This window comes from Dermacentor albipictus, chromosome 1 (genome assembly GCF_038994185.2).
Source record: "Dermacentor albipictus isolate Rhodes 1998 colony chromosome 1, USDA_Dalb.pri_finalv2, whole genome shotgun sequence".
NCBI lineage: Eukaryota > Metazoa > Arthropoda > Arachnida > Ixodida > Ixodidae > Dermacentor > Dermacentor albipictus.
Window position 1 is genome coordinate 137,523,473 of NC_091821.1, and position 22,943 is coordinate 137,546,415.

The following is a 22,943-nucleotide window of genomic DNA, read 5'->3' on the forward strand; positions in this document are numbered from 1 at the left end:
ACCTTAACAGAGAGAGTGTGACAGTGGGCTTGAATATTAATATGCAGAAGATGAAGATAACGATAAAAAGCCGGGCAAAGGAACAAGAGATCAGGATCGCCAGTAGGCCACAAGAGACTGTGAAGGAGTACGTTTACCTAGGTCAATTATTCACAGGGAACCCTGATCATCCGAAGGAAATTCACAGAATAATAAAAATGGGTTGGATCGCATACGGCAGACATTGCCAGCTCCTGACTGGAAGCTTACCATTATTATTGAAAAGTAAGGTGTGCAATCAGTGCATTTTGCCAGTGCAAAATGCCCAGTGCCAGTGCATTTGCCAGTGCATTTCGCCAGTGCATATGGGGCAGAGACTTGAGAGCAAGTTAAGGACCGCGCGAAGAGCGATCGAAGGAAGATTGCTAGGCATAACGTTAAGAGAACAAGAGAGCGGTTTAGATCAGAGAGCGAACGGGTATAGACGATATTCTAATTGACATCAAGAGGAAAAAATGTAGCTCGGCAGGTCATGTAATGGGCCGGCTAGATAACCGTTGGACCATTAGGGTTACAGAATGGGTACCAAGAGAAGGGAAACGCAATCGAGGACAACAAAACACTAGGTGGAGCGATGAAATTAGTAAATTCGCGGGCGCTAGTTGGAATCGGTTGGCGCAGGACAGGAGTAATTGGAGATCTGAGGGAGGCCTTCGTCCTGCAATGGACATAAAACAGGCTGCTGCTGCTGCTGCTGCTGCTGCTGTTGCTGCTTCTGCTGCTGCTGCTGATGATGATGATGATGATGGAAATGGTGCCTCCCCCTCCCGCCCCCCGAAAAAAAACCTGGGTACGTGCCTGCCGTAGATCCTCCCGATCCTGTTAGCGCATGCTCTAGTGACATGCGTGATGGCGTCGACTGATATGACCAACATGCGCGCTGAACAACAACGCGACGCATACTTACACTCCATCATCGCCGCAGTGAAATCTGCCCGGACCGACGGGACGTGCCGCATGTTCGTGCTGCATGACGTCATCCTCTACCACCGCCATATCAACCCTGACGGCCCTGAGTTGCTGCTTGTCCTCCCTCTTCATCTGCGACCCGACGTTCTCGAACAAGTTCACGATCCACCGACGGCGGGACACCTTGGAGTTTTGCGTACATACGACCGCGTACGACGCCCCTTCTTCTGGCCGGGCCTCTACCGCTCTATGCGTCGTTATGTCGCAACTTACGAATTGTGTCAGCGCCGGAAGAAACCTGCCCTGGCACCTGTCGGACGACTCCATACCAGTGATGTTCCCTCTGAACCGTTCTTCCGGTAGGCCTTGACCTGCTAGGCCCTTTTCCGACAACGACTAGAGAAAGAAGTGGATCTCCGTCGCAACTGATTACGGGATAGCTACGCAATAACAAAGGCGTTGCCGACTAGTTGCGGAAGTGACGTCAACGATCTTCTCCTTCACGACTTTATCCTCCAACACGGTGCACCTCGACAGTTACTTACAGATCGCGGCCGCTCGTTCTTGTCTCGAGTTGTCGACGACCTCCTCCTCTCTTGTGCCACTGAGCACAAGCTGTCCACCACCCACCACCCACAAACGAAACGTCTCAACAAAAGAATCACAGAGATGCTGTAGATGTACGTCTCCAACGATCACCGCGACTGGGACGCCACGCTGGCTTACGTGACGTTCGTGTATAACTCCTCCCGACATGACTCCCCAGGATGTTCACTCTTTTATCTCTTGTGTGGTCGCTACACCACACTGCCGTTTGACACCATCCTCCCTTCTGTGCCACGTGTTGCAACTGAGTACAGTCGTGAAATCATCTATCGTGCACGCATGGCACGTCAAGTCACCCAGTCTCATTTGTTCGCCCCACAGAATTTACAAAAAGAGCGTTACGACCGGTGCCATCGCGATGTTAAGTTCGCACCAGGTGCTTGGGTGCACCTCTGGTCACCATATCGTAGGGTTGGCCTCTCTCAGAAGCTTCTCTCTCGCTACACAGGGCCTTATGAAGTCCTACGCCAAATTAACGACGTCAATGACGAGATTTCAACGCTACACTTTGAACCATCCTCAAGTCAGACGCCTGTGGACGTCGTGCATGTTTTGCCGCTGAAGCCATACTTCGCTGGCAATTGTTCGCCTGTCATGCGCCGACACGGTGCTTCGCCACTCGGGGGTCCTGTTACGCAAGGATGAGAGAAGAGAGAGAGAGAAGATTGGCGACGCTGGCTGTTGCGTGTTGTTTGTGGTCCGCCGTCTTAGCTATTCTGACTCATCCTCTATATATGTTGTAACAGGCACCCAACGGAGGCCCGGGCTCCCCCCCCCCCTCGAAATTAAGACGCATGTCTCGCCCCTCCCTCCCCCTCCCCACGCCACCACTTCTCACACACATTCATAAAGCACGGCCAAATCGACGTTGAAACTTGACAGCCATTTGACGGTCAACATTTTGCTGCCTTTTTCACTCTTTTCAGATGGCGGTAGTTATATCGGCATCTCCTGGGGTGTGAAGGCCGGTTTTCTCATCGATTCGGTTCGCGCGCGATTAACTCGAGATGCATTCAGTAGTCAACGTCTTTTCGACGCGCATCACCGTTGCTTCGTTAGTTCAACCTTGTTTGTTTAGATCGACCCAGGGACCAGGGACCAGGAAAGGGATTGGGTTCCTTGTCAGCTGATCTGTGTGCACATGGAACGAGTTGCGGCCAAAGGAAATGCCAATGGCGTTTATCTTTTCTTTTTGCTTCATTATTTCCTCGAATTATCGGCTTGCCGCGAGCCGTCTAACGTAGCCACTTCTATGCTGTGCTTATGTAGGTATTTTTCTAACCTTCCACGGTGGGCATAGTATGTATAGAATCGCAGCGTCCTACGCCCTACGCGGTTGTACGGGACTGGCAGCCACGCATCGTTATGTAGCTTCTCAAATAGCAATACGAGTAGGTTGTGGCACTTGATAGAGCATAAACGAGGGATCCAAAAGAACTGTCATATTCCGCAAATATATCTTTCTGTATAATTCTTCCAGAGCGAATTAAAAAAACACGGCTATAGTCGGATAGAAATTAAGTGTGCAGTGAAGCCTCGCCAACCGCCAGCCACTGTTCCTCCGCGAGGCTGCAAGTAATTGGTGCTTCAAATTTTTCCGGTTACCTAAACAAGGCGGAAGCCGCAATAAAAAAGTTATTAGCGCGTTATTGTATACCTTTTCCCTCGCCTATTATTGTGGAATGGCCAAAGCCTAATTCTTTATTCAACTGAAATGACATGCTTGCTTTGTTGCAACAATGTACTGTCAAGTTTCACTTCAGTTCGCACTGGAGTTTCTTGAGTAAAACGGTTTCAGCAGTGAAATGAACGGCACCGACGACTTTTGAAGAATGAAATGCTCAGACTCCAGACACTTTGTCCATGTTAGTTGAACACCTCATTGCTTCCGCCGATGAAAAGACTCTTCAGGAACACAAGACGCTCCGGAGGTATCACGTACGAAGCCATTTTGAAAAGGCCCAATGACGAAGATATTGTTTGCTTTTGTGATTGGCTGGGGAAGTAACACCACTCCGCGCAGTTTGTGTGCCTTGGTTGCCAACTGCTGTTCTCTTTAAGTTGTATTCTACTAAAGTATTCTTTATTTTACACTTTGGCTTCTTTACTTGTTCTTGAAGTGTCCTTCGTGTTCTTCCTGCGCAAGTCCATTTGGCGTAGTTCCTTGTTTTCCAAGTAAAGGAGAGATGTATCGCACATGCGTACCTGTAAAATACACCTTATTTCATTTCTCTTTTGTGGGTTTACCCGTTTTCTGGCCAATGTTGTACGTTATTCACATTTGTACTAGTAAAGGTATCGCCCCCTTATTTGCATAGAAGTTACCTTGGGTTGCCGCCCCCCTCCCCCCCCCCCCCAAAAAAAATCCTTGGTACATGCCTGTATTGCAAATATAGATTTTATATACTCGCAACATCCCCGTAAGAATATCATGTCCCAATGTGTGAGACAACATACATGAGCGTTCAGTTACTTCCGAGATGTTGCGCATAAAAGAGCAGTTTGTTAAACAGAAGTACAGTGCACTTTTAAGGCGAGCTTTAGGGCGCCTATCTCCACACTGGTGTCACTCTGGAATATAATTTAAAGTTGAAGCGTCTTGCGAACTCACCGGCTGCAATTCGTAGACTGCACCATGTCCAATAAAGGAATTAATTAAGAAGCTGTTTGATGAAATTTTGTTAATTAGTTGTATATGTGCTTTCATTTCCCGTGCAAGCAATGTCCGCCTCGGAATAATCCAGATGAACGACTACATTTATGTTTGTATTACATTTGAATTACGTTTTTTTTTCTGCAACACGCAATTTTTTTTTAATTCCGTAAATTATGAAAATTATTACCCTGTATATTTCTTCATGTGGCGTCGCGTTTCTGAAAATGCGCCTTCTAACCAGTGACAGTGCCTATTAGCATTCTGAAGTGATTTCTCGGAATTCATGTGGAGTTGGAGTTCCCTGAACACTTTCTACAATTACTGAGGCTTCCTCTCTTTCTAGCTGGCGCATCATATTCGACGGACGCATCCAAAAGTCGGGGCTTAAACTGTTACTCGAAGTAATTCATTGAAGTAAATGAAGGATTCATGAGACCTGTCAATTTCGTTACGAGAATTCGCGCCTTCGCCATCATGGTTTTATAACAGAATCACAGCGGTCGGTATTGATCACAGGCAACTTTGTTTCCTAATCAAGTCATAAATTAAGTGGGCGGTATGCCAGGCAGATTCCACCGCGTGCATTTATGTTTTCGTCTAATTTGAGCAAGTGCACCACCTTTGAGAGGTGTTGGTCAAGCGCGTGAGGGCAGCACCTGCCTCGTGCTGGGATATTTGCGTATTGTGCTTTGATTCTCTCCTGCACGCGCAGCTTTTTCAGTCCATTTTTAACACATTTGCAGCTCCCTCTCGTCTCAAGTTTCTTTTTCGTCATCGTTGCCGAGGGAAGTAAATAATTTGATGCCCAATGTAACATTCGCCTAAGGAAGGGTTGGTTATTCAAGAATTATCTCGAAAATTATACGCGTTAACAAGAACCTTCAGCCTTCAGCAGGAAATCACTACTTCTGTTGCATTCTGAAAGCAAGCTGGCAAGCTAAGAGCCAAAAATATAAGTAGATAGATTTGTTATAGAGACAACATACGAGCAGAATAGCGTTCACTATCAGCTTCAGAAACTTCCAACACGGAAAATGGCCACTAAAGCTCACAAAATTCCACAACGCTAGGCGTTAAATTCGTAATACCTGCAGGAAAAACTAGAGCAGTTATAGAAGGACGTGGTGCTCGCAAGTAGAGAAAGAAGAAGAGGGCTTCGACGTGAAGAGCACTTGCTCATGGCTGACATTCGGATCAGTTTAACAGCCGGTTTCTCGGGACTAAGCCGCCGCCGCGGAGCCAACGTTGGAATGGAAGCAGCAACCACCCGGCCGCCTTCTGGTAAGTAGTCAGGCAACAGATGGGCCTCTATAACCCTCACAATTTCCGGTGTCTCTTGCATGGCTTCCATGCGGATGGCTCCCCTGACAATGGCGATTATAAAGGCGCAGGTTGCGGCGCCATGGGATTTACCTGGTGCCAGGAGCTACCCAGCGGAGGCGCCTTGGAGGCTGGAGCGGTCTGCTTGCGTGCGTCAAACCCACAGAAGGGGGAGCTCCCTGCCATCTCCCTACCACCCTACCTACCAACGTCGGCCATTGGGAGCGTGGCAGATCAGGGAGAAGCACTACCGGCCGAACATACGAGTGCAACCAAGAAGGCCACATGAGCAGGGACTGTCCCACTGCTCACTGTGGGGGACGACGAGGATGCCTCATGTGTGGCGAGGAAGGCCACATGAGCGAAAATTGAATGCAGACACGTAGGCGGGACACACCCAGATGTGGGTCACTACGCTTGGCGTGCGGCCAGATTACGTGTTTTGTGTGTATTTTGTTCATTATTAGATCGTTATATATAAAGAAATTCTAAAATTTCTACTTTTTTGATGATTAGGATAATAAATATATTCTTCCACCGTCTACTAACTTGTATTCCTTTTGCGCATAAGCCTTCGTAGTGTTATTATTCACGTGTGTCGATGTGTGGTACATATAATACTTCACATCGTTCCATGTGACATCACATGGGTATTTTACATTGCACGACACGCAATCAGAACAAATGAAGGTACTTGGCATCTGAGAAGAAATCGTATGCTTGTCAAGCGACAGAGCCCACAAATGCGGAGTTACAAGAAAGGGTGTGTGTTGTTCGCAGAATTATTGCTCGTTGTTAACAATGGGGCATTGGGCGTCAAGAGGAACACAAAGAAAATGTAGGAAAAGGTGACGTCACTCTTTGTTGTCAATTGCGCGAAATAGGCCTTCGATGAACGCAGTATAATTATTATGTCCTGGAAATCGAAGCGATTTGGCTTTCCACTAGGCAGCGCAATGTAACTGCATACTCATTAAGATGTACGGTTGAGTAGAGATCACCTATTCAACAGGAAAATCGATGCATCGAAACACCGACCCTATGGTTGTCGCGTCCTATTGCGCCCTTCTACAAAGCGCCGCTTCTTTCCGTGTGGACGAGAGTATTCGGTCTTTGTGTTTGGCCGCATCGTCGCAAGGGCCGCTCAGTCTGCCTACCACCGCTGCCGCAGGAAGGAGGCGAAAGCGGACACTTGTTGAGCCTTCGCACCTTATTAGCCTTAACACAACACGTGAAGAGCAATATAAGCAACCTCGCAAACACCACCTCAAATTTTGCACTTATCAATCGGTACACTGGCACAACCAGAATTGACAGAACACATGGAGGACCAAAACGCGAAAACATGGGAGGCAGTATATTGTATGCAAAACAGTAGTGAGGCGTGCAGACAAGACACAAGAGTATGGAGGTAGACAACACGAACGACAAGTGGACTACACTTCTCTACTCTTGTGTGCTGTCTGCACGTCTCACTTCTATTTTGCATATTGAATCCTTACCAACTAGCTCAGCGTTCTCTCGTTCTAGGCATATTGTAGTAGACGAAGTTTGCGAGCGAGCCTTTGCGAACACCACAAGAGTGCACAGCATTGCTACTCATACAACGCAAGCACGTTTTATCCAGGACGCACTAAAGAATAGGTACATTTTATAAAGGATAAATTGAGCACCTGATCTAAGAAAACTATTTACGAAACACATTTTGTTTCGATGAAATCAACATTGCTTTCTTTTAATTAAAAAACGTCTTTTAATTGACAGTGTTTGGTCTCGCCTTAGTTATGCTTTAATCAAAACGCCGACCAGCCTCCTTGTGGATGTCGCTGACAGTTCATTCTGGACAACTTTCGTCTCGACCCATGTGAATTTATTTTGAATGTCGCGCTTGCCAGAAGCAAATTATGGCTCGCGACGTAAGCTGCGCTTGCTTGCAAAAACCCTGTCCTGCACTCTGCAAGTGGCGCGTGGATAGGAGCATTTTTTTTTTAATTATGGGGTTTTACGTGCCAAAACCACTTTCTGATTATGAGGCACGCCGTAGTGGAGGACTCTGTAAATTTTGACCACTTGGGGTCCTTTACCCTGCACCAAAATCTAAGTACGCGGGTGTTTTCGCATTCCGCGCCCATCGAGATGTGGCTGCCGTGGCTGGGATTCGACCCGGCGACCTCGTGCTAAGCAGCCCAACACCATAGCCACTGAGCAACCACGGCGGGTAATTTGGTGTTTACCGTAAGTAGCCTATGTCTGCGTATATCTTGTTCCACGCAATCTTTAAAAATCACCTGTGGCAAGTAGCACAATTCTTCTCCTTGAGTTGGATTTCTCGAAAAGGTGGGCATAACTACTATGGGAAATCGAAACACATATTCAAATTATTAACAAAAAATCGCTAATTATTTTCTTAATTTTTACTTTATCGAACGAATTGCAGTTTGCGGATTTTAGCTGGTGGCATTGCAAGACGCATTGATTGAAAACACGTTTGCAGGACACCAGTTTGGAGATATTATGTCCCAAAGCATGGGACAACATACATCAGCGTTAAGGTACTTCCGAGATATTGCGCATTAAAGAGCAGTTTGTTAAAAAGTGGACCAACAGTGCACTTTTGAGGCGAATTGCTGCTGGCAGCTCTTGTTCCTTAACGGATGACTTCGCGAAAATGATTGCACCTGACCTCATCTCTACGCAGGCCACGGACATACGACTCCTGCTTGAATCGTACAGTGACATCTTTGATTTCGGCGACAGGTCTTTAGGCCAAACATCTTTTGTTCACCATCGTATAAACACTGGAGATACGTATCCTATTCGTCGGCGTCCCAATCCTGTATCGCATGCTGAACGTCGAGTCATCCAATTAGAAGTGGACAAAATGCTCTGCAAAGGCGTCAGCGAACAATGATCGCTACAAAATTTCTGAAAGAAAGAACTGACCACAAGAGGAAGATAGGAGGACATTAACAATAATTAGTATATAATTGCCGTAGCGTTGTAAACAAAGTCTCCCATCTAGAAGGTATGCTGTTAACGCATAATCCGGACATAGCTGTGCTAACAGAGACATGGTTAGATGAAGAAATATTTTGATTCCGAATTTGTGCCAAGAATCTATAAAGTCTTTCGGAAAGACCGCGACAGAAGAGGCGGCGTAGTGGCTATACTGTTCAAAAGCACATTTCAGATTTTAAAACTGCCTGATGTTGCTGCAGTTTAAGCTGTCTTTTGTAAAGTATATGCTAACAATTTCATATATATACTTGGTGCTATCTATAGGCCTCCCGGTTCCCCTGTCGCTGTCTTAGATGAAGTTAAGAAATATCTTTATTGCTACACGAAACCAGACGATAAGTTAATTTTAGCTGGAGATTTAACTTACCAAACATAAACTGGGCTACCTTTTCTGTTGAATCTCCGCACGCTGTAGGAGATGCTCTGCTTGATATCAAGTTTCATTTCGATCTCTTACAAATTGTGAAGAACTCTACTAGAATCCAACAAGATTCTTCATCAATACTGGATTTATTCTTGGTACGAGGCAATATCAAAGAAAAACTTTCATGTAATCTAGTGGCAGGTATTTCTGATCATCAAGCCGTAATCTTGGTAATAGAAGACGTATTATTGGACCGAAATGGTGATACTCGACACTCTCCGAATTTCGCCCGTGCTGACAATGAATCCATTATTGATATTTTAGATTTTAGGTCTGATCCTTCAAAGGCCTTTTAGGTCTTTTAGGTCTGAGGCCTTAGGTCTTTTAGGTCTGATCCTTCAAATTATCGTCCAATCTCTTTAACATGCATAGCATGCAAACTAATGGAACATATAATTTACTCCCAAGTCGCCATACACCTTGATAACAACGGGTTCTTTTTCGCCAATCAACACGGTTTCAGGTCTGGTCTTTCTTGCGAAGCGCAACTTTTTGAATTTACCACCGAGCTTCATTTAAACCTACATTCATTATTTCAAACTGATGTAATATTCTTAGACTTCTCAAAGGCATTCAATCGTGTTCCCCATGTACGACTAATCTGCAAACTCTCTTCTCTCAGCCTACACCCGCAAATTCTAGCCTGGATTAAATGCTTCCTCACCGACCGCCTCCAGTACACCGTTATAGGTGGATGTTCTTCAGCCTCAAGCAAGGTATTTTCTGGAGTTTCACAAGGATCAGTCCTTGGTCCCCTTCTCTTTCTCATCTACATTAACGACCTCCCTTGTTGTATTTCATCATCCATATGCCTCTTCGCGGACGACTGTGTCCTTTATCGTCGAATTTCTACTCAGTCTGACCAGGCCCTTCTTCAGAACGACCTGCATTTAATAGATAACTGGTGTACCAAATGGTTGATGCAGCTTAACATTTCTAAATGCAAATTTATTCAAATTTCCCGCAAGCACACTAACATCACCCATGAGTACTCATTACGCACAGTCAACATCTAGCAAGTACAAACCTATCGCTACCTCGGTATCCTAATCGCTAGCAATCTTACCTGGTCGGAACACATCACGAAACGGATCGCCGACAACTCTAAAACACTAGGCTTCATCAGAAGAACATTATCGTTGCCACCCCCTTCCGTCCGTAAACTGGCATACGAAACTTTTGTTTGAGCAAAACTTGAATTCGCTTCCGCGATTTGGTGTCCACATCAAACATATCTAATCAATGCAATAGAATCGGTCCAGAACCGCGCTGCTCGATTCATATCTTCAAAATATGACTACAAAACTAGTATCAGTAGTATTAAGTTAACGCTCAATTTACCCACGTTAGTCTATCGACGCAAGATAGCACGTCTATGCTTATTCCACAAGTTATACTACCATTTTAAACATCTGCGCGAATCACTTCTTCTACCACCAGCACGTTTGTCACGACGCCTGATCAATTCACTCAGTTTACAGCGCCTGTATGGATAGACTGCTGCCTTCAATAAATCATTTTTACCCACAGCAATCCAGGAATAGAATGCACTCCCAGATGCAATTGTCAGGGAACAGGATCCTGAAGAATTTAAAGAGCGGTTGCTTTCACATTTTGGAAATAGGAATTGAACAATTTCTCTATTCATTCCTAGTGTTGTTGCATTTGAAGTTGCCTGTACTCCTATTTTGTTTTGCTGCATTACTTAACCTGAGCTATTTCAATTCATTCTTGATGTAACATCTTTGACTTATGTATATCTATGACTCTCCCCCTTATGTAATACCCTGTAAAGGGTCCTTAAGGGTCCAATAAATGATGATGATGATGATGATTATAGTTTTCTGCACAGCACTTGTAGCGTGGATGACCTGTGGCTTGTTTTCAAAAACATTGTTCGTGACTGCATTCAGCGTTTTGTACCAGTGACATGCAAGAAGTCAGACAATAACAATCCCTAGATTACGCGATAAACTTTGCAATTGCAGCGCAAGCTAAAGCGATTAAAGAAAAGAATTAAAAAATCAAGCTCAGCCTTTTTAGAGGCAAAAATTCATGAAGTTTCAGAGAAATTAAAACAGTGCATTCTGAAAGATAAAGGAAAATACTACAATAGGCAACCTCCGAGTTTTATAAAAACTGCACCTGAAAGGTTTTGGCGGTCAATTGCACCTATTTCTCGTTCTACCGATGCATATATTGTAAATGGACAACATGTAAGTAACAATATCCAGGTTTCAGCAGCATTTCATAATACCTTTAAGAAAGTTTTCACGAAAGATGACGGGCGTCTCCCACCGTTTAGCATGTGCCTTCCTTCCATGCCTGATGTTATAATTTCTGAAAAGGGTGTTTTTAATCTATTGTTAAAACTGGATATTAAGAAATCACCTGGGCCAGATGATATTCCAAATGCCTTCCTTAAACAGTATGCAGAGTGGTGCTCAAAGTATTTGTGCGTCCTATTCACTCGATCATTGTAAGAAGGTGTTCTACCGTCTGATTCGAAAACTGCTAGAAATAAGCCTTTGCACAAAAGTGAAGAGAAGACGTGTATTGAAAATTATCGCCCTATTTCATTAACTTCAACAACGTGCAAATTATTGAAACACATCATTCATAAGCATCTAACTAATTTCCTCGACGAGCATAATGTACTGGCAGCTGTTCAACACGGTTTCAGACGAGGGTATTCCACATGCACTCAGCTGGTCGAAACATTTCATGATTTTGCGACAGCAATCAACGAAAGAAAACAAACTGATGTTATCTTTATGGACTTTCGAAAAGCTTTCGATAAGGTTTCGCACAAGAAACTACTTCATAAACTCAGTTTTATTATAAATAATAAACAGATATTACCATGGATACAATCGTACCTATCTGATCGCCGTCAATTCGTCGAAAGCATAAAACTTGCTCTAATTACGTTCCTGTCGATTCTGGTGTTCCTCAGGGATCCGTCCTCGGCCCCCTACTGTTTTTAATGTTTATTAATGATATTGTTAAAAACCTGTCAGTACGTGTTAAGTTATATGCGGACGACTGCGTGCTGTATGAGGAAATAAGTTCGACTGATGATCAAATTAGGCTGAATAATGATTTTGCAAAAATAGTTTATTGGTGTGAGATGTGGCAAATGTCAATTACCTTGAAAAAACCGTATTTATGAGAATACCACTTAAAAAGATCCCTCTTCTATATTACTACACTGCTAATAATAATTTTCTTCTTGAACTGACAGAATATAAGTACCTAGGTCTATAGATCTCTGATAATCTTTCTTGGACCAGGCATGTCGACTATGTTTAAGCAAACGCTATCCGAAAGCTTTTTTTCTTACGACGCTCGCCTAAGCTAGCAACCCCTGGTAGACGCCTACTTGCCTACAACACTATTATTAGACCAATCTTAGGATATACAGTAATTATCTGGGACCCTTTTACAAAGGTAAACATAAATAAACTTCAAAGAATCCAAAAGAAAGCAGTAAGGTTTAAATATAACACTGACGGGCGAGCATCAGTCAGTGACCTCCTCAAAAAAGTTGTTTACCCTCTATTCCTAACAGAAATCGCATACGTCGCTTAAAGTTTTTCTATCAATTATTTAATAATAATTTCAAAGTTGACACCTCCAATATCCTTATCTATTCCTCGGGGTACCAAACTAGAAATCGCCATTCTCTTTCTATAACACCATTAAATCCGCGAGTTAATTGTTTTAAATATTCCTGTTTTCCAAGGACATTACTGATTGGAATAACCTCACGGATGATGTTGTCAGACAGACATTATTACATTCATTTCAAGAGCATTTGGATTGATTGTTGTTAATTGACCTTCTCGCTCTATTGTCTTGTTGAATTTCTATGTGCGATTTTGTTCTCTTTGTGTCTGTTTTTCTGTATCTTAACACAATGTTTCCCACCTGCTGTGATCTTGTATACAAGATCGCAGTATTCATAAATAAATCTAGCCATCAGCCAGTCCTTGGCCTTCGCCTGTCGTCCTTGTGAAAAATTAAGATGGTACCTGGCGTTTTTGCGGCGATTATCGCCACTTAAACAAGATCACGTGATAAGACGTCTGCCAACTGCCACGCATCGATTACGCCTTGGACTGCTTGCACGGAGCTAAATACTTCTCGTCCATTGATCTTCGATCCGGCTACTGGCAAATTTCAGTTGATGAAATGTACCGCGAGAAGACGGCCTTCATCACGCCGGATGGCTTATATCAGTGTAAAGTCATGCCCTTTGGACTATGCTATGCTCCTGCGACATCTGAACGTATGATGGACTCTCTTAAGCGGGGCTACAATGGACCACCTGTCTTTGTTGCCTTGATGACGTTATTGTTTTTTCTGCCTTGTTCGGTAGCCACCTTACCCGACTCGTTGTAATTCTTGCGGTATTCCGAAAAGCCGGCCTTCAAGTGAACTCCAAGAAGTGTCAATTCGGGCGTCGTCAGATCAGTGTGTTGGGACACCCCGATGACGCATACGGTGTCCCACCAGACCCGGAAAAATTTCTCGCCGTACGTAGTTTCCCTGTGCCATGTTTTGCCTCTGGCATACGCTGTTTCGTCGGCCTGTGTTCTTGCTTTCGCCGTTTCGTCAAAAACTTCGCCGACGTTGCTTGGCCTATGACAGATCTTCTAAAGAAGAGCACGCCATTCTCATGCGGCCCGGAGCAGACTCACGCGTTCGCCACTCTCATCGGGTTGCTCACCACCCCTCCCATACTTGCCCGCTTTGATCCGTCTGCACCGACCGAAGTCCACACTGACGCAAGCAGCAATGGGATCGGCGCTGTTCTCGCGCAACTCCAGAACGGTGCCGAGTGCGTGATAGCTTACGCCAACCGCGTGCTATCAGCTACCGAGAGAAATTACTCCATCACTGAGCCGGAGTGCTTGGCTTTAGTTTGGACTGTCGCCATGTACCGGCCATATTTGTACGGCCGGACGTTTTCGGTTGTCACAGACCTCCACGCAATCTGCTGGCTGTCTTCCCTCCGGGAACCGACTGGACGCCTTGGTCGCTGGACTTTGTGCCTCCAGGAAGTTTCATTCCGTCTCCATTACAAGACTGGACGCCTCCTCAAGGACGCTGACTGCCTCTCGCGTCACCCCATGGATCCTCCCGATCCTGCTGCGCATGATCCAGTGACATGCGTGATGGCGTTGACGGACATGACCGACGTGCGCGCTGAACAACAACGCCACGAATCCTTACAGTCCATCATCGCCGCAGTGAAAATTGGCCGCACCGACGGGACGTGCCGCATGTTTGTGCTGCATGACGGCATCCTCTACCGCCGCAACATCAACCCTGACGGCCCTGAGTTGCTGCTTGTCGTCCCTCTTCATCTGCGACCCGACGTTCTCGAACAAGTTCACGATGCACCGACGGAGGGACACCTTGGCATTTTGCGTACATACCACCGCGTACGACGCCGGTTATTCTGGCCGGGTCTCTACCGCTCTATGCGTCGTTATGTCGCAACTTGCGAATTGTGTCAGCGTCGGAAGAAACCTCCGCTGGCACCTGTCGGACGACTCCATCCCATTGAAATTCCCTCTGAACCGTTCTTTGTCGTAGGCCTTGACCTGCTAGGCCCTTTTCCGACAACGACTAGAGGAAACAAGTGGATCACCGTCGCTACTGATTACGCTACACGCTACGCGATAACAAAGGCGTTGCCGACTAGCTCCGGAACTGACGTCGCCGATCTTCTCCTTCACGACTTCATCCTCCAACACGGTGCACCTCGAGAGTTACTTACAGACCGCGGCCGCTCGTGCTTGTCTCGAGTTGTGGACGACCTCCTCCGCTCTTGTGCCACTGAGCACAAGCTGTCCACCTCCTACCACCCACAAACGAACCGTCTCAACCAAACAATCACAGAGATGCTGTAGATGTACGTCTCCAACGATCACCGCTACTGGTACGCCACGCTGGCTTACGTGACGTTCGCGTATAACTCGTCGCGACATGACTCCCCAAGATGTTCACTCTTTTATCTCTTGTGTGGTCGCGACCCCACACTGCCGTTTACACCATCCTCCCTTCTGTGCCACGTGTTGCAACTCAGTACACTCGTGAAATCATCTATCGTGCTCGCATGGCACGTCAAGTCGCCCAATCTCATTTGTTCGCCCCACAGAATTTACAGAAAGAGAGTTACGACCGCTGCAATCGCGATGTCAAGTTCGCACCAGGTGCTTGGGTGCACCTCTGGTCACCATATGGTAGGGTTGGCCTCTCCCAGAAGCTTGTCTCTCGCTACACAGGGCCTTATGAAGTCCTACGCCAAATTAACGACGTGAATTACGAGATTTCGCTGCTACACTTTGAACAATCCTCAAGTCAGACGCCTGTGGATGTCATGTACGTTTCGCGGCTGAAGCCATACGTCGCTGGCAATTCTTCGCCTGTCATGCGCCGACACGGTGCTTCGCCACTCGGGGGTCCTGTTACGCAAGGATGAGAGAAGAGAGAGGAAGATTGGCGACGCTGGCTGTTGCGTGTTGTTGGTGGTCAGCCGTCTAAGCTATTCTTACTCATCCTGTATACATTTTGTAATAGACACCCGACGGGGGCTCGGGCTCCCCCCCTCGAAATTAAGACGCATGCCTCGCCCCTCCCTCCCTCTCCTCACGTCACCACTTCTCACACACATTCATAAAGCACGGCCAAATCCACGTTGAAACTTGACAGCCATTCGGCAGTCAACATTTTGCTGCCTTTTTCACTCCTTTTAGATGGCGGTAGTTATATCGGCATCTCCTGGGGTGTGAAGGCCAGTTTTCTCATCGATTCAGTGCCCACGCGATTAACTCGAGATGCATTCAGTAGTCACTGTGTTTTTCGACGCGCACCGCCGTTGGTTCGTTAGTTCAACCTGCTTTGTTTACATTGACCCTGGGACCAGGAAAGGGATTCGGTTCCTTGTCAGCTGGTCTGTTTCCGCGTGGAACGAGTTGCGGCCAAAGGAAACGCCAATTGCGGTTAACTTTTCCTTTTGCTTCATTATTTCCTCGAATTAACTGCTTGCCGCGAGACGTCTAACGTAGCCGCTTCTACGCTGTGCTTATGTAGGTGTTATTTTAACCTTCGGCGGTGGGCATAGTACGTCTAGAATCACAGCGTCCTGCGCCCTACGCGGATGTACGGGACTGGCAGCCACGCATCGTTATGTAACTTCCCAAATAGCAATACGAGTAGGTTGTGGCACTTCGTAGAGCATAAACGAGGGATCCAAGAGAACTGTGATGTTCCGCAAATATATTTCTTCCAGAGCGAATTCAAAAAACGCTGCTATAGTCGGATACAAATTAAGTGTGCAGTGAAGCCTCGCCAACCGCCAGCCACTGTTCCTCCGCGAGGCTGCAAGTATTTGGTGCGTCAAATTTTTCTGGTTACCTAAACAAGGCGGAAACCACAAAAATAAAATTATTAGCGCGTTATTTTAAACCTTTTCCCTCGCCTATTATTGTGGAATGGCCAAAGCCTAACTATTTATTGAACTGAAATAACATGCTTGCTTTGCTGCAACTATTTATTGTCAAGTTTCACTTCAGTTCATACAGACGTTTCATGAGTAAAACGGGTTCAGCAGTGAAATGAACGGCACCGACGACTTTTAAAGGATGAAATGCTCAGACTCCGTACACTTTGTCCGTGTCTGTTGAACACCCCAGTGCTTGCGCCGACGAAAAGACTCTCCAGGAATACCAGAATCTCCGGAGGTATCAAGTACGAAGCCATTTTGAAAAGGCTGAATGACGAAGATTTTGTTTGCTTCTGTGATTGGCTGGGGAAGTAACACCACTCCGCGCAGTTTGTGTGCCTTGGTTGCCAACTGCTGTTCTCTTTAAGTTGTATTCTACTAAAGTATTTTATATTTTACACTTTGGCTTCTTTACTTGTTCTTCGAGTGTCCTTCGTGTTCTTTCTGCGCAAGTCCATTTGGCGTAGTTCCTTGTTTTCTAAGTCAGGGAGAGATGTATCGCACATGCGTACCTGTAAAATACACCATATTTCATTTCTCTTTTGTGGGTTTACCCATTTTTGTGGCCAATGATGGTCGTTATGCAAATTTGTACTAGTAAAGGTACCGCCCCCTCATTTGCATAAAAGTTACCTTGGGTTGCCCCCTCCGCCCCCCCCCCAAAAAAAGAAAAATCCTTGGTACATGTCTGTGTTACACATATAGATTTTACATGCTCGTAACATCCCCGTAAGAATATCATGTACCAAAGTGGGACACAACATACATGGGCGCTCAGTTACTTCCGAGATTTTGCGCATAAAACAGATGTTTGTTAAAAAGAAGTGGACCAACAGTGCACTTTTAAGGCGAACTTTAGGGCGCCTATCTCCACACTGGTGTCACTCTGGGATATCATGTAAAGTTGAAGCGCCTTGCAATCTTACCGGCTGCAAAACGTAAATTGCACCATGTCCAATAAAGGAATTATTTAATAAGTTGATTGATGAAATTTTTTTAATTAGTTGTAAATGTGCTTTCATTTCTCTTGCAAGCAATGTCCGCCTCAGAATAATCCAGATGAACGACTACATTCATGTTTGAATTTCATTTGAATTACGTTTTTTTTCAGCAACACGCGATTTTTCAAAAATTCCGTAAATTATGAAATTGATTACCCTGTATATTTCTTCATGTGGCGTCGCGTTTCTGAAAATGCACCTTCTAACCTGTGAGAATGCCTACTAACATTCTGAATTGATTTCTCGGAATTCATGTGGAGTTGGAGTTCCCTGAACGCTTTTTACAATAATCGAGGCTTCCTCTCTTTGTAGATAGCGCATCATATTCGACGGACCCATTCGGAAGTCGGGGCTTAAACTGTTACTCGCAGTAATTCATTGATGTAAATGAAGGATTCACTGAAGCCTGGCAATTTCGTTACGAGAAGTCGCGCATTCGCCATCATGGTTTTATAACAGCATCACAGCGGTATTGATCACAGGCAACTTTGTTTCCTAATCAAGTCATAAATTAAGTGCGCGGTATGCCACGCAGATTCCACCGCGTGCATTTATGTTTTCGTCTAATATGAGCAAGTGCACCGCCTTTGGTTGGCGTTCGCCAAGCGCGTGAGTGCAGCACCAGCCTCGTGCTGAGATATTTGCGTAATGTGCTTTGCTTCTCTCCTGCACGCGCAGCATTTTCTTTCCATTTTTAACACATTTGCAGCTCCCTCTCGTCTCAAGTTTCTTTTTCGTCGTCGTTGCCGAGGGAAGTCAATAATTTGATGCGCAATGTAACTTTTCGCTAAGGAAGGGTTGGTTATTCAAGAATTATCTCGTAAATTATACGCGGTAACAAGAACCTTCAGCCTTCAGCAGTAAATCACTACTTCTGTTGCATTCTGAAAGCAAGGTGGCAAGCTAAGTGCCAAAAATATAAGTAGATATATTTGTTATAGAGACCACATACGAACAGAATAGCGTTCATCATCAGCTTCAGAAACTTCCAACACGGAAAATGGCCACTAAACCTAACAAAATTCCACAACTCTAGGCGTTAATTTCGTAATACCTGCAGGAGAAACTAGAGCAGTTATAGAAGCACTTGGTGCTCGCAAGTAGAGAAAGAAGAAGCAGAGGGCTTCGACGTGAAGAACACTTGGTCATGGCTGACATTCCGATCAGTTTCACAGCCGGTTTTCGGGGCTAAGCTCTGGGCGTGGAGCCAAAGCTGCAATGGAAGCAGCAACCGCCCGGCCGCCTTGTGGTAAGTAGTCAGGCAACAGATGGGCCTCTATTACCGTCACAATTTCCGGTGTCTCTTGCGGGGCTTCTGTGCGGATGGCTCCTCTGACAATGGCGATTATAAAGGCGCAGGAAAGGGCACCATGGGATTTACCTGGCGCCAGGAGCTTCCCACCGGAGGCGCCTTGGAGGCTGGAGCGGTCTGCTTGCGTGAGGCAAACCCAAAGAAGGCGGAGCTCCCTACCATCCACGGGGATGTGGGCCATAGGGAGCGTGGCAGATCAGCGAGAAGCACCACCGGCCGAACAGACCAGTGCAGCCAAGAAGGGCACATGAGCTGAGACTGTCCAACTGCTCGCTGTGGAGGACGACGAGGCTGCCTCAAGTGTGGCGAGGAGGGCCACATGAGCAGAGATTGAATGCAGACACGTGGGCCCGACACACCGAGATGTGGGTCGCTACACACTAAACATTTTAACACCCTTAAGGGTGTAAATCAGTTTGTCGCCAGACGAACACCCTAAGGGTGCTGTTGCCTACACCCTACAGTTGGGGTGCCACTATAGCACCTTAAAGGAAGGGTGTCCAGCAAAATAAATTTAGGGTGTAAGGGTGCTCGTCCAAATTAACACCCATCTGTGTGGGTGTTGGAAAGGTGTACATCCTTTTATTTCTAGCGCGTATGGAAGGCAGATTCGGCAGTACACGCCTTCAATTACTACTATGTACAGCGATCCACGCGCAACTATTGCGTATGCCAGAAGGTTCAAGTTCGGCTACCAAACGCACTGTCGAACAGCCGGCCTTGAAGCTTCGATGGGCATACACAACACCCATACGTGTGGATCACATTACATATTAGTAATTCATGGTGTATATTGGAAAACCTGTCTTTGCTGCACAAATACAACCTAGCAAACTTGACACTTTTGAGCATGTATATCAACACCAAGGTTATCACGATTTTCATATCCAAATAACATGCAACACAGACTGGTAAGATATATGCTGCATTTTCAAGAAAACGCAAACATATTTATTGCATGCTGCAATACAGAGTACAACATATACATAAATCACATGAAATACAAACATGCACAATCACCAAACACATCGGTAAGTACAAGAACATGTACATTCCCAACAAAGGTACCTAAAATATATGTATTGATTAAATCTGTTATTAGAGAAGAAACTATGTATAGCGGCACTGAAAGAGCCTGGGTTGATTCGCAGTGTTTTGGGCCACATAAAGGAATAAATTTTTAGTATTAGGCTCCAGTGAACGAAAATTCAAGTTTTGATGCCTTAAAAAATGCATATTGCAAAGGTGAATTAGGGAAGCAATTGAAATGCGGAGCAAACGCACAAGAAAGACACCTGTTATTTTGTACACTAATGTAATCGCAAAGCATTATGAAAAGTTTGGAAAGTCAAGTAAAGCATAACTGGCCAACATTTTTCAGACTGAAACAATACTTTCCAAGCATAGATATGCTTTATGTGAGGTTTATGCCAGGAGCCTTATTGCTAATTTTCTATTTCCAACAAGATTACTTGAGCACAAAAAATACGTAGAATTTTTTAGTGCCTACATAGTTTGTCCTCTTTTGAGAAACGAGAGTTCTCTGGGCTAAAGGTGCTGTGTAGTGGTTTTTCTAACTACAATACCAGTTTCTATAAATTTTTGTTTTGTAACTCTAAGGCACTGGTACATATACAATATGTAGTTTGAAAATAGGTTCTTTTCTTACTATAAATCAAAAGAGTGTGCATTCCACATCTACTAGTGCCTGGGTGCAAAGTGCAGTAGGAGGCCTGATAAAAACAAACCACTGTTGATTACTGTTTTAGGCTTGTAGCCCAGCTCGGAAGAGCAAAAAAGGAATAAGGTAGGGATAATCAAAGGGAACGGGAAACAGAGTGAGCGCTAACTTCCAACTGACAGTTTATTTCGTGACACGAGACTACTTATACACTCGGCAAACCATATGACATCAGGAGATAACAAAGACATGAAGCAACAAAACCGATAGTGACGAAGTGGTAACATTCAGACAGCCTGTGGCTGCAGTCGGAGATACGCCAATTCATTGTTTGATAATGATAATGAAGGTGAGCTTACACATGCATGGCCCAGACCAATGATAGCGATAGCCTTTGCTTCGATGATTTCTCTTGTGAGCTGATTACGACTGCGACCAAGAATGACGCATTCCTCTAAGACAGGTTCGCAACCACACGTTTTGCAGTGCTGCGCCAGAAACCCCCCAGCTGTAATACAATTCTTGGCATTGTAACGATGTTCGCGCAGCCTGTCATTCAGACATCGGCCAGTCTGTCCAACGTAACATTTTCCGCACTTGAGTGGAAAACAATAAACGACACAATGTGTGCAATTAACAAACTTATTTTTGTGGTTCTTATCACAGGAAAGAGGAGCTACCTTATTGGGATTAGTGAGTTTGCAAATCCTCATTAGCTTGTTAGGGGCAGAAAAAACTACACGAACATTCGCTCGCTGGGCGATTTTCTTAAGATTATGCGAGACGGTGTGAATATAAGGGATGACGCTAGTCCTACCCCTAGTAGTTACAGGATTATCTGCGTGCTGGTTGTCTTTTCTTCGCTCTCTTAGAATTCGTTCTGCTATTGATACTTGTAGGGACACGGGATAACCAGCCTGCGAAAGCCGATCGCACTGAGAGGCAAAACTAGACGAAACAGTATGGTGGCACGACTTTTTCAAAGCATTATTAAGGCAAAGGTTAGCAGTGCCTCTCTTGATCAACTTGGAATGGGCAGAATGAAACGGAAGAAGCGGTTTGTTAGCACGCGGTTCATATGACCAACACGTATGAATATCCGAACAAGCTAAGCGCAAATCCAAAAACCGGATCTCATGATCCTGTGGGAGCTCGTAGGTAACGTCAAGGGGCGCTAGGCATTCTTGGACTATTGGCACAACCAAGCCGACCTCAGTCTCAAGGCCAGCCGGAGAACACTGAACACAAAACAAAAAATCGTCCACGTAACGAAATATTTTAAAAATGTTAGTCTGACAAAGGTTGACTAACATGGCGACGTCTAGGCGAGCTAAAAACAAATCACTGAGGAGCGGGGCAATGCACGAACCAATGCACACTCCTGTGATAAGAACCACAAAAATAAGTTTGTTAATTGCACACATTGTGTCGTTTATTGTTTTCCACTCAAGTGCGGAAAATGTTACGTTGGACAGACTGGCCGATGTCTGAATGACAGGCTGCGCGAACATCGTTACAATGCCAAGAATTGTATTACAGCTGGGGGGTTTCTGGCGCAGCACTGCAAAACGTGTGGTTGCGAACCTGTCTTAGAGGAATGCGTCATTCTTGGTCGCAGTCGTAATCAGCTCACAAGAGAAATCATCGAAGCAAAGGCTATCATTGGTCTGGGCCATGCATGTGTAAGCTCACCTTCATTATCATTATCAAACAATGAATTGGCGTATCTCCGACTGCAGCCACAGGCTGTCTGAATGTTACCACTTCGTCACTATCGGTTTTGTTGCTTCATGTCTTTGTTATCTCCTGATGTCATATGGTTTGCCGAGTGTATAAGTAGTCTCGTGTCACGAAATAAACTGTCAGTTGGAAGTTAGCGCTCACTCTGTTTCCCGTTCCCTTTGATTACCCCTACCTTATTCCTTTTTTGCTCTTCCGAGCTGCGCTACAAGCCTAAAACAGTCATGACATACTAACTCGCCCAAACTGCTACACTGTTGATTAAACGATTTTGCTGAGCACAAAATGTGGACAGTGTTTTAAAATACATAGTAAATTTCTAAATTATTTGCACTTAGATGCAGTAATTCAAGATTGAGGCATGCTATAGCATGTGAGCATGCAAATTAGCAAATATGGTTTAATAAATTAGCGATACTCTGGTTACTAAAAGAACACAGGCATAGGCAGTCATGCAAAAGTTCAAGTTGAATATCACACTGTTAACATTTACCAGCAAATGGTCGTATCAAACATTATAATTATACTGAACAAGGGTAGTTTCTTGGGATAGTTTGCAATTGATGAGATAAAATTACGTACAGCTTGAATGACAAGAACTGCGAGAGATGACAGACTGCGATGACTTCCAACAATATTTAATTACGTTGCCACATCACGTGTATCTGTACAAAAGCGGGCATGCGCAGAATATGAGTCACAAGGGGTATCTAACAGCAAG

The 22,943-nt window shown here is 45.1% G+C and overlaps 1 long non-coding RNA gene across 1 annotated transcript; it reads left to right on the plus strand.

The window, feature by feature from the left end:
- The first annotated feature begins 5,362 nt into the window (after positions 1–5,362).
- LOC135911772 (uncharacterized) lies at positions 5,363–6,074 on the plus strand. Its single transcript, XR_010567446.1, has 2 exons — positions 5,363–5,491; positions 5,596–6,074. It is a non-coding gene; the product is annotated as an uncharacterized lncRNA (long non-coding RNA).
- Positions 6,075–22,943: the final 16,869 nt, after the last annotated feature.